Source organism: Schistocerca americana, chromosome 2 (assembly GCF_021461395.2).
Source record: "Schistocerca americana isolate TAMUIC-IGC-003095 chromosome 2, iqSchAmer2.1, whole genome shotgun sequence".
In the NCBI taxonomy this organism is placed as follows: Eukaryota; Metazoa; Arthropoda; class Insecta; order Orthoptera; family Acrididae; genus Schistocerca; species Schistocerca americana.
The window spans coordinates 842,259,986-842,272,037 of NC_060120.1; the positions used below are offsets into that span (position 1 = coordinate 842,259,986).

The following is a 12,052-nucleotide window of genomic DNA, read 5'->3' on the forward strand; positions in this document are numbered from 1 at the left end:
TCCCAAAAACTTTGCTAGGTGGAAGAGTATTCAAAATAAGTAAACATACATTTCAACTCTTATTCGTAGGTACTTGACTGTTCTGAAGAAATGACAGGTTCAGAGCACAATAATGTCAGAATGAGATTTTCACTCTGCAGCGGAGTGTGCGCTGATATGAAACTTCCTGGCAGATTAAAACTGTGTGCCCAACCGAGACTCGAACTCGGGACCTTTGCCTTTCGCGGGCAAGTGCTCTACCAACTGAGCTACCGAAGCATAACTCACGGCCGGCACTTACAGCTTCACTTCTGCCAGTACCTCGACTCCTACCTTCCAAACTTTACAGAAGCTCACCTGCAAACCTTGCAGAACTAGCACTCCTGAAAGAAAGGATATTGCGGAGACATGGCTTAGCCACAGCCTGGGGGATGTTTCCAGAATGAGATTTTCACTCTGCAGCGGAGTGTGCGCTGATATGAAACTTCCTGGCAGATTAAAACTGTGTTCCCAACCGAGACTCGAACTCGGGACCTTTGCCTTTCGCGGGCAAGTGCTCTACCAACTGAGCTACCGAAGCACAACTCACGGCCGGTACTCACAGCTTCACTTCTGCCAGTACCTCGTCTCCTACCTTCCAAACTTTACAGAAGCTCTCCTGCGAACCTGCAGAACTAGCACTCCTGAAAGAAAGGATATTGCGGAGACATGGCTTAGCCACAACCTGGGGGATGTTTCCAGAATGAGATTTTCACTCTGCAGCGGAGTGTGCGCTGATCTGAAAATTCCTGGCAGATTAAAACTGTGTTCCCGACCGAGACTCGAACTTGGGACCTTTGCCTTTCGTGGGCAAGAGCACTTGCAAGAGCACTTGCCCGCGAAAGGCAAAGGTCCCGAGTTCGAGTCTCGGTCAGGCACACAGTTTTAATCTGCCAGGAAGTTTCACAATAATGTCAGTTGAAAGAGTAGCACAGTAGCTAGTATCACAGCCTGTCACTTTTGTGCCCCAAGTTCGAAAACCGATTATTGCTTTCATTTAATTTTTTTTTTTTTTATTCCTCCATTTGTCTACATATGTCTGTAGAAGGTTAATACAAGAACATTTTTTATCAAGTTAGGAGATACAAGGGCGTTATATTAATTGTAAAATTACAACTGGGTTTCACAGTGTCATACATTTATTACATAATACATGTATGTATGGTATTTTCAGGGGTTACAATCTTTTTAAACTGTGATATTCCTATAATTCATTCTTATATCAATTCTTATATGTTTATTGTTCAGGAAGATTTGGTGCATTCCCTTGGATGATACTGACTGTAGAAACATTGGAAACATAGAAATTCAGAACACTGTGAGCACTGCACAAAGGCAAGTTAATGACACTTTTTCGCATGAATCTCACTCGGGAAAGAAACATCATTAACTTTGTTGAAGATTTCATGTGTTGGCAATAATTTCACAGCAAATCACTATGGATCACTTTTCTGAAAACTGGGACTTGTAACTGAATTATGAATCAAGAAATACTACAGGAATTTTACTAAAAACAATTTCAAATAATTTTCTCATTCAATTTTTTTTTAATTCATTCACCAAATATATAGTTAGCAGGACAATGCTATTTCAATATACATTGGAAAACATATGTGCAGCAATCTTCCACAGACACGGGTAAATAAATGCAAAACAAAAATAAAAATGATAACTGGGTTTCAAACATGGGAGCAAAAGCATGAAGCCATGATGATAGCCACTATGCCACCATTTTGGTTTGAAGCATTTACTCACTAAAAGGCACATAAAGTACTTCAAAAACTTTGATGTCGTTTTCTCAGAAACGGTCGAGTATCTACGTATAACCTGAGATACGTGTATGCTTATTTTGACTGCTCTTCCAATGAGGGAAGTTTCTGAAATATCAGAATACGGCACTTGCTGCGTTCTGCTCTTAAGTAGTTTTCGAAGAAAGCATTAAGTATCATTTCACAGGATGTCTTGTGAAGCCCACCACTTACAAAACTGCAGTTCCCCAATCAATTGTTGGGGGGTTAAAGTCTCCTCCAATGGTGACAGTATCACTGGGGAACATATGCATTAGAGAGATGTGGTTTCCTTTACAGCTTTTGTTTATATCTGGAAGGGAGTCTGTTAGTTGATATATTAATAAAGTTTATAGTCACACTTGCTATTTTGGGTTGGGCAAACAATCTAGCACACAGTTTCAATTCTTAACTGAGTGTATTTGAGTTTCTCACTTATTCAATGACTACACCACCTCCATTTGCCTGTCCTTTCAATGTACAATAAGATTTACACCAAAAATCTCACAGCTGCCAGTTCAGGCTTTGGCTAGCTTTCTGTACCTAGTATTACATGAGCTCCATTTCTTACAGGAATCCTTCAATCCTGTGACTTTGCTGCTAATGCTTTAACAGTTGATTACTACAATTTTAATAAACCTTTCTTTGTGGCCATTTTCTTGTACATCAGACAACTATCATTATCTGTAATGGATGGAGAATCACCTCATCTAAAAAAGAACCTTGTGTGCACCCCACATACTGTCAGCTACTTGGCTAGCAGCTTCTGATGTGTAGTGCACCCCTGATCCAATTATGGGGACCCTACAGTTACAACTCTATGGTGCACACCTGCTCTCTCAGTGGTTGCCAGAACAGACTCTTAAACATTAGTGAGGCTGCCAGGCATACACAAAGAGTGCGCAAGGTGGGTCCTTCTTACCCCTTGCCATTGTTTCCCTGAGCTGTATCATTACCTGTTATACATCTGATAGCTATTTTAAGAAGGTGGTGGCCAGTTTAAAAGTATTTCATGCATCTAACTGTGTGCAAACAGTAATAAGAAGATATCAAAACTAAATGAACATGTATCCGTGTACAATACATAAACTGCTGACAAAGCAAAATGAGGCTAAAATTCTGCCAGAAAAAGGGCTCTTTTCTCATAAATGGTCTACAGTTACCAAGGGCAAAGCTAAAAAAGTGCTGCAAGAAGAAACCAGTGTTATGAAGTTTAAAATCAGGGATTCAGAAACACAAGTAACTTGCTATGAATAAGAAGTAGTGAAGAATCTGAATTATGTTTCATATGGAAACACACAATCCGTCAGGCCTACAGTAACTGCTTCTAAAGAAGGTAAAGTTCTTATCATATTTGATAGTCAAGATAATAACTGTGAGAATATAGTAAAAGACAAATTAGGTAACAAGGTGTGCAAAGTATTGTAAAACCTGGTGCTCCAATTAACGAAGCTGTAAATACTGTGGACAAATTACGTGATAACTTCTCAGTAAATGATGCATTGATTGTTATTGCTGACTCAAATGACAATGAAAAACCTCTGGGAGAATTACAGAGGAATTTGATGGATTCTCTCGACTGCGTACTGAAACAAACAAAATGAACATTGTAATTCATCCAGTACCTCTTAGACATGACATGCAAGGCTGAATGGAAGAATCAAGACTGTGAATCGTGTCATATTAAATAAAACCAATATTGCTACAAATGTGTGTAGGAAGAGAGACTGTCTGTGAATCCCAAAATCAAATGATCAGAAAGAAACGAATATACGGCTCATGGACTCCATCTAAACAAATGAGGAAAGATTCACATTTGCAATAGGCTTGCCTCTTTCATACACATGGTAAAAATAGAAAAACCCAGTACAGAAATATAGCATATACAAACAGACAAACAGGTAAAAAGTGACTGTCTTGAAGTGAAAGTACCACACAAGAAAAGACAGACCATTATGGACCAGTATCTAAACAGAAAAAAACAGCAACATACTTACAAAGCTGAACTTCAAAACACAAAATACAGCACCAAGAGAATTAATGGATAAATGGTGGAAAACAAACTGTAATTAAGTGCAAAATGGCAACATCTCAACAGAAGAAAGGCAGAATCCTACAGCTAGTGAAAAAACAAGCCACAAGTAAAACATGAAGAGTACCATCCCCGGAAAAAAATTAGGATTTTTTTTCCACTTGAGTGACTAGTGTAAAAAGTGAGGGAAGTGGTCAAGCAAGAAACATATGTATTCTGAGTTGCAGATAGGCGCCATATTTATTCCGTATACCTAATTTTGAATTGCTCCACCAGGATGTTCTATCACTGTACAATAAACTTAATGAAACAGAAATAATGTTAAATGATCTGAATGATATTTCTGCCCTGTGGTTTACTGAACCCTGGCTTAAAAAAGATGCATCGGAGCTAACATACTTCCCTCAGTTCAAACTTGCAAGTGTGTCTTGTAGGAAAATATCAAGTCATGGAGGCTCCTGTATATATGTTAAAGGAAATATTGAATTGTGCGGTTTAACTAAATACAATAATCTGTCCAGTGGAAAACGTATAGAACTTCCTATAGTTGAATTACCAAGGCAAAATACAATTATTATTTGTGTGTATATGTCATCAGATGGGGACAAATATGTTTTATGATCTCATGTAGGAATTTCTGGGAGAAATTCACTCTCCCAAGAAAAATATAATTATATTTGGTGACTTCAATACTAATTTCTCACAATCCAATAAATTCAAAGATGATGATATAAATTTACTACAGTAATTCAATGTAAGCTAAGCTGTAATTGAACCAATTTGAGAAACAACAACCCCTGCATCTATCATTGACCAGATTTTGATAAATACGTGCAAATCTGTCTATAGCACACAAGTGGCACACACAGGTCTTAGTGACCACTGTGCTCAAATTCTTACAATGAATGCTGCAGGAAACTCAAAACTCAATGCAATAAGATGCACTGTCTATATCACACAAGTGGAAAACACAGGTCTTAGTGATCACTATGTTCAAATTCTTACAATGAGTGCCACAGAAAACTCAAAACTCAATGGAATAAGATACATTGTAAGGAATTTCAATACAAAAAATGTGGAATATTTTTGTTTTCTACTGAAGGGTGAAAACCAGAATAATGTGTACAACTGCAAGGAACCAATGAAAAATATAAGTTTATGGCCACACATAAGCATTTCTTGAAATAGCTTTTTTCAAGAAAACAACATTTAACTCCATTCAAAAAACAAGCAAGTGAATTACAAAAGGGACATCATTTCAAAATAAGAGGAGATTGTATGAGTACTCCAAACAAAATACTAGTCCTGATTTTACTACCTATTTCAAAAGACACAAATGAATACTAACACAAGTTATCCATTTCAATATAGAGTTTATTATGGATAACAGTAAGCTAACTGACACCAGACAGGTGGCTAGTGCATTCAACCATTATTTTTCAAACAGAGCACAGCAGTTGATAACTACACATCACAACAAACAGCCAGATAGTAAGATAATACATTCAGCTCAAAAAATTCATCCAAATACATTATTCATGTATCCGGTGATACCCAAGCAGCAGCCAAAAATCATTAAAGGACTGCCTAGTAGACATAGTACATTCATTCATTTGGGAGCTATTATTTCCAAATAGTCTTAAAACTGCAAAAGTAACGCCTCTGCGAAAGAAGGTTGCAAAATGTGAAATTTTTGATTACAGACCAGTTTCAGTTTTGTCAGGCATCAGCAAAATTATGGAAAAAATGTTCCTTAGGAGATTAATGGGCTTCTTAAAGAAAGGCTGATAAATGACTCACAACAGGTGTTCAGAGCTGGAATGTCAACCCAGTCACAATCTTCGCCTTTTTAAATGAAATATTAAAAGTACTGGTTGATAAGCAACATGTATCTGGAATATTTCTTGATCTTAGTAAAGCCTTTGATGTTATCGATCATGAAATTCTCTTGCATTAATTAAGTAATTATGGCATTAGAAGCCAGTGTGAAAGATGGATCCAATCATACCTCAACAATTATCAACAAATTACAGAAATAAAATACAAAGACAGTGAATCACAAAAAAATTCTAGTTTTTGCAGAATGTGATCAAAAATCAAGTATGGAGTCTCACAAGAAACAGTGCTGGGACCTGTACTACTTCTGCTGTATGTAAACGACTTGGCTGGTAACATACATGATTGAACCACAGTGCTCTCTACAGATGACACTAATATTCTAATTGAATCACACAGTGAAGAAAATCTGCAGGAAATTGCAGCATCAGTTATGCATAGTTTAATACAGTGGTTCAAGATCAATAGGGTCATCATAAATTCTGAAAAAAAGAAGAAAAAATGGTGGCAATCAACTTTCATACAGTGCAAAACCTCCATCCTGCAAACCCTGTTTTCACCACTGAAGGCAAAAATGTCTCAAACATCAGTCATACAAAATTTTTAGGCACACATATTCAGGAGGATTTGAAATTGGAAATGCACCATCACTAACCTTAATAAGAAACTGAATACACTAATGGATGCTGCAGGAACTGGCACTCAAAATACAAGCTGCACATCAATGGTGACAATGTACAAAACTTTACACAAGGGAGCATCTCATAAATAAATAAATAAATAAATGAACCTGTTCAAACATAAATATGGTATACATGCATATGAAACTAGGAAGAAGCCAAACTTACACATAAACACAATAAGCACAAACTTGTGCAGAAGAGGAGTGTATCATGCTGGAGTTATGTTATATAACCATATAACTTCATACTTAAAATGCCTACCAAGATTAAACACGTTCAAGGTAAAGCTGAAATAGTTCTACTCTGTCCTGGAATTTCTGAAACATCATTATAAGTGAACCTCACTTACCAAATAGTGTTAATTATGTATTATAACAATGCAAATAATCCATTTTTGGCAATATAATGTAATTGAATAGATAAAAAATTCTACTCACCATATGGTGGCAGGAGAACACATAAGTAAAAGAAGGCTGTGCTTATGCAAGCTTTCAGATCCAGTGGCTCCTTCTTCCAGCAGAAGGGTTGAAGGGGAAGGAAGAAGGATGAAGGAAAAGGACTGGAGAAGTTTAGGAAAAGGGGCAGATTTTGGGAAAGTCACCCAGAACTGTGGGTCTCGGGAGACTTACCAATGGGATGAGAAGGAAAGACTTATTCTTGAGGATACCATGCATGAGTTAATAAAGAGTGAAAAGCTTAGTACATTGTACATAACAGAGATAGGAAGGGGGATGGCGAACAATAGACAGGTCAGAAAATGAAAGATGTAGAAAACTAAAATGGAGTAAAGAAAGGAGTGGCTACTGTGAATAAATGTTGATATGGAAGAATTAATGTAAATTAAGGCCATGAGGGTGGAAAGATCCAAGGACATGTTGTAGCAGTAGTGCTCATCTCCAGAGTTCTGAGAAAGTAGTGCTGAGGGAAGAATCCAGATGGCACGTATAGTTAAACAGGCACTGAAGCCATGACTGTCATGTTGTAGAGCACACTCTGCAACAGGGTATTGTGTGTTGCTGGTATACACCCTCTGCCTACACCCATTCATCCTAATTGATAACTTGGTGATAGACATGCCAATGTAAAAAGATCTGCATTCCCTAAAAGCTGATGACTCCATCATTATCCTCCCAGCTGACAAAGGATCTACCACTGTGGTACTTGAACAACAGAAGCATATTAGTGAAGATCTATGCCAGCTGTCGGACACCTCTACATACAGCATAAGCCATCAAGATCACATTCAAACTGACCTGCAGACCCTACTTAAAACCTCAGGCCCCTCACAAGACTAACACCTCAATTAAAAGAATTTCTTACCCCACCCAAACCACCCCCCCCCCCCCCCCCCCCCACCTTTTACCTTCTTCCAAAGATCCATACACCTGATCATCCTGGCCGTCCTATAGATGCTGGCTTCAAAGCACCCACTGAACGTACACTGAAGTGCCAAAGAAATTGGTATAGGCAAGTTTATTCAAATGCAGAGACATGTAAATAGGCAGAATACAGCACTGCAGTTGGCAGCGCCTAAATACGACAACAAGTGTTGCACAGTTGTTTACTGCTGCTACAGTGGCAGGTTATCAAGATTTAAGTGAGTCTGAACGTAGTTTTACAGTTGGTGCAAGAAAGATAGGAACACAGTATCTCCGAGGTAGTGATGAAGTGCGGATTTTTCCATATGACCATTTCAGGAGTGTACTATGAATATCAGGAATCCAGTAAAATATCAAATCTCCAACATCGCTGCAGCCGAAAAAAGATCCTGCAAGAACGAGACCAACGATGACTGAAGATAATTGTTCAACGTGACATAAGTGCAATCGTTCCACAAATTGCTGTAAATTTCAATGCTGGACCATCAACAAGTGTAAGTGTGCAAACCATTCAACAAAACACCATTGATAGGGACTTCTGGAAGCAAATGCCCACTCGTATAGTCTTGATGACTCCATAATGCAACGCAAAGCTTTACACCTTGCCTGGGATCGTCAACTCTGACATTGGACTGTTGATGACTGGAAACATGTTGCCTAGTCGGACAAGTCTCATTTCAAACTGTATCGAGTGGATGGAGTGTACGGTATGGAGAATCCATGGACCCTGCATGTCAGCAGGGGACTGTTCAAGCTGGTGGAGGATTGTAATGGTGTGGACATGTGCAGCTGGAGTGATATGGGACCCCTGATACGTCTAGATATGACTCTGACAGGTGACATGTATATGGCATCCTGTCTGTTCACCTGCATCCATTCATGTCCATTGTGCATTCCGATGGACTTGGGCAATTCCAGCAGGACACTGCGATGCCCCAACATCCAGAATTACTATAGAGTGGCTCCAGGAAAACACATCTGAGTTTAAACACTTCTGTTGGCCACCAAACTCCCCAGACATGAACATTATTGCGCATATCTGGGATGCCTTGCAATGTGCTGTTCATAAGAGATCGTCACCCCCTCCTGCTCTTACAGATTCAGCCTCACGGTATCAGTTCCCTCCAGCACTACTTCAGACTTTAAATAAGTCCATGCCACGTCATGTTGAGGCACTTCTGCAAGCTCGCGGGGCTCCTACATGATGTTAGGCAGGTGTACCAGTTTCTTTGGTTCTTCACTGTATATCTGCTTTAGTTGTTCAGCACCTGCAACCCATAATATACAGGCTTCCCTCCTATATTAAAGACACAGACAATTTCCTAGATCATTTGAAATCTGTGTCTGTCCCACTCTGACCACACACCTTGCTTGCCACCACTCATTGCCACCTCCCTCTATACCAACATTTCCCATGTATTTTGTCTGTCTGTAGCTGAACATATCTTCAATCTGCACCAACTTGATTCCAAACCTATGATGCCCTTCCTGCTTACTTCAATCAACTTTATACTCACCGGCAATTACTTTATCTTTGAAGGGCAGACAAACAAACAGATCAAGAGCACAGCCACGGGAACCAGGATGGCTCCTTCCCATGCTAACCTTTTCATGGGCCACTTGCAAGGGGCTTTCATAGGATCCATAAATCTTCAGCCCCTAGTTTGCTTTAGGTACACTGATGACATCTTTGCTGTAGGGATTTATGGCGAGGCTGATCTGTTAAAATTCTTGGAATCTCTAAATATATTCTGCCAATTAAATTTTACATGGTATTATTCTGAATCCAATGCCACTTTCATTAAGTTGACCTCATCTTCACCAAGGGTCAGATACACTTCTGTTCATTTTAAAACTATTAGAAAACAACAGTACTTACATTTTGACAGTTGCATTCCTTTCCATGTCAAACTTTTCCTCCCTGCAGCCTTGGCATTCAAGGCGAATATATTTGTTTGGATGCAGGCTCTTTACAGTAATACACCACCACACTCAGCTCAGCCTTCACTGGATGTAATTTCCCCACTGGCCTAGTTCAAAAGCTGATTTTCTGGGCCATCGAATCCAATCCTGGTACTGTTGATACTTCTAAAAAAGAACTTCTGGGCACACCACTTGTCACTCAGTATTACCTTGGTCTTGAATGTATTAATCAACTACTTTGACAAGGCCATGATTTCCTAAAGTCGTACTCTGAAATGAGATTGATTCTGTCTGATGTTTTTCCCATCACACCTGGAATAGCTTTCACTGTCTTCCCAATCTCTGCAATATCCGCGTCAGACCCTATTCCTTCTGCACCCATCTCCCTACCCTATGGCTCCTACCCCTGTGACCATCCATGGTGTAAGACTTGCCCCATTCACCCACCTACACCACTTATACCAGCCCTGTAACTGGTAAAACATACTATCAAAGGGAGAACCAACTGTGAAATGACATGTCATATACCAGCCGTTACGTAAACACTGCTTGATCTTTTACATCACATGACTAACACCAAGGTATCAGTTAGGATGAATGGGCACAGGCAGAGGGTGTATACCCCCAACACACAATATTCGATTGCAGAGCATGCTCTACAACATAACAGTCATGGCCCCAGTGCCTGTTTCATCACATGCACCATCGGGATTCTCCCCCCAGACACCAGTTCCTCAGAACTCTGCAAGTGGGAACTAGCGCTACAACATGTCCTTGGTTCTCACCACCCACTTGGCCTTAATTTACGTTAATTTCTTCCATATTAGCATTTCTTCAGGAACTACTCCTTTCTTCACTCCGTTTCGGTTTTCCATATCTTTCATTTTCTGACCTGTCTGTTTTTTGCTATCCCCCTCCCACATCTGTTATGCACACTGCACTTAGCTTTCCACCCCTGTTACTTGTGCATGACATTTTAGCAGTTATCTCTATCTTGTATATTACCCTGTCTTCCACCTTTAAGCTGTCTGGTTTTCAAATCTCGTACGGGGCAGTCCCCAACACTCAATCTTTCCTTCTCATTGCGTCTGGTAAGTCTCCCTTGACCTGCAGTTCTGGGTGACTTTTCTGAACTCTACCCCTTTTCCTAAACTCTCCAGACTTTTTCCTTCAACCCTCTTCCTTGCCTTTCAACCCTTCTGCTGCAAAAAGGAGCCATTGGCTCTGATAGCTTGTACAAGTATAACCTTCTTTTATGTGTGTGTTCTCTTGCAGCTGCTTGGTGAGTAGTAGATTTTTTCTGTCTAGCCAGTTACATTATAATTATGTTTTACATCATTTCACACTATAAATTACTTTGTGTTTATCATCTAGTCTCTCTTACTAACCTCTGCTATAAATTTAAAAGCAATGTAATATGTCGATTTGTCAATTAATATTATTATGCACTTCGATTGTGTTGACCATGCAGTCACAATGACAGCTGTAATTGTAAATTAATTATGTTTACCATTGTGCTACAGTATAAGAACAAACAATGGACTAAAAATGATTCTTGGACTAAATAAAAAAATAAAATGCCAATGATTATTTGACCCCTAGCCTTTTGCTTTCACTTCCCCCTGGCTCCCCCCTGATGTGGGACACAGCTGGCTTCCGCTCAGATGAAGTGTTTAACACTGGCTCAGCTTCAGTATGAGTTGGAGACATCATCTCAAACCTGTCAATAAGGCACTTACTCACCACTCAGAACTTATATGTCAAATAGTTACAGGTCCTTTACTTCCTACAGAGGATGCAATATCCATAAGAGAGTATCATATTCGAGGTATTTTTGGTGTCTCTGATATGTGACTCCCTGTAGTTCACCCAGTACACCCATACACAACATCTTCCAGTAATTTGACAGCAAACAGAGCAATTTGTAGCTGCTTGCAAACAGCAGCCAAGTCATTCAGTGCTTGCAAACAGCACTCACAATGGGGCTGCATTCTGATTGGTAAAATGTATTTTTCAACAGTAAACACCTGGTGACTAACTTGAAATTAATATTACTGATTCTTTTCTGTTTCAGGATCTGTTACAGTACAAGAATTACAAGTTCTATTTTAAACTGAAACTACAATGGCCAAAGGTGGTTTGTTTTGTAATGAGAGAAAAATTGGGATAAAATGTATTGAACCCTTTGAAGCTATTTGGAAGTTTGTGACTGGAGCTTTTGGTTTGGTAAGTTTAAGCTTACTAACAGACTCACAGAATAAACCCATAAAAGATGGAATTTGAGATAAAGAATGTGTATGCACAACTGTTGAAGGGGGCACTGGAACATGATATGATGCTTATACCATGTGCAAAACACAATATTACAACACAGCAGTCGGCTTTGTATGAGTT

The 12,052-nt window shown here is 39.3% G+C and overlaps 1 protein-coding gene across 1 annotated transcript in view; it reads right to left on the reverse strand.

Annotated features, from left to right (window-relative positions):
* Positions 1-12,052, reverse strand: part of LOC124595603 (2-oxoglutarate and iron-dependent oxygenase JMJD4) — a 141,612-nt gene that overhangs the window by 26,540 nt on the left and 103,020 nt on the right. The gene's annotated exons all lie outside the window — the stretch shown is intronic.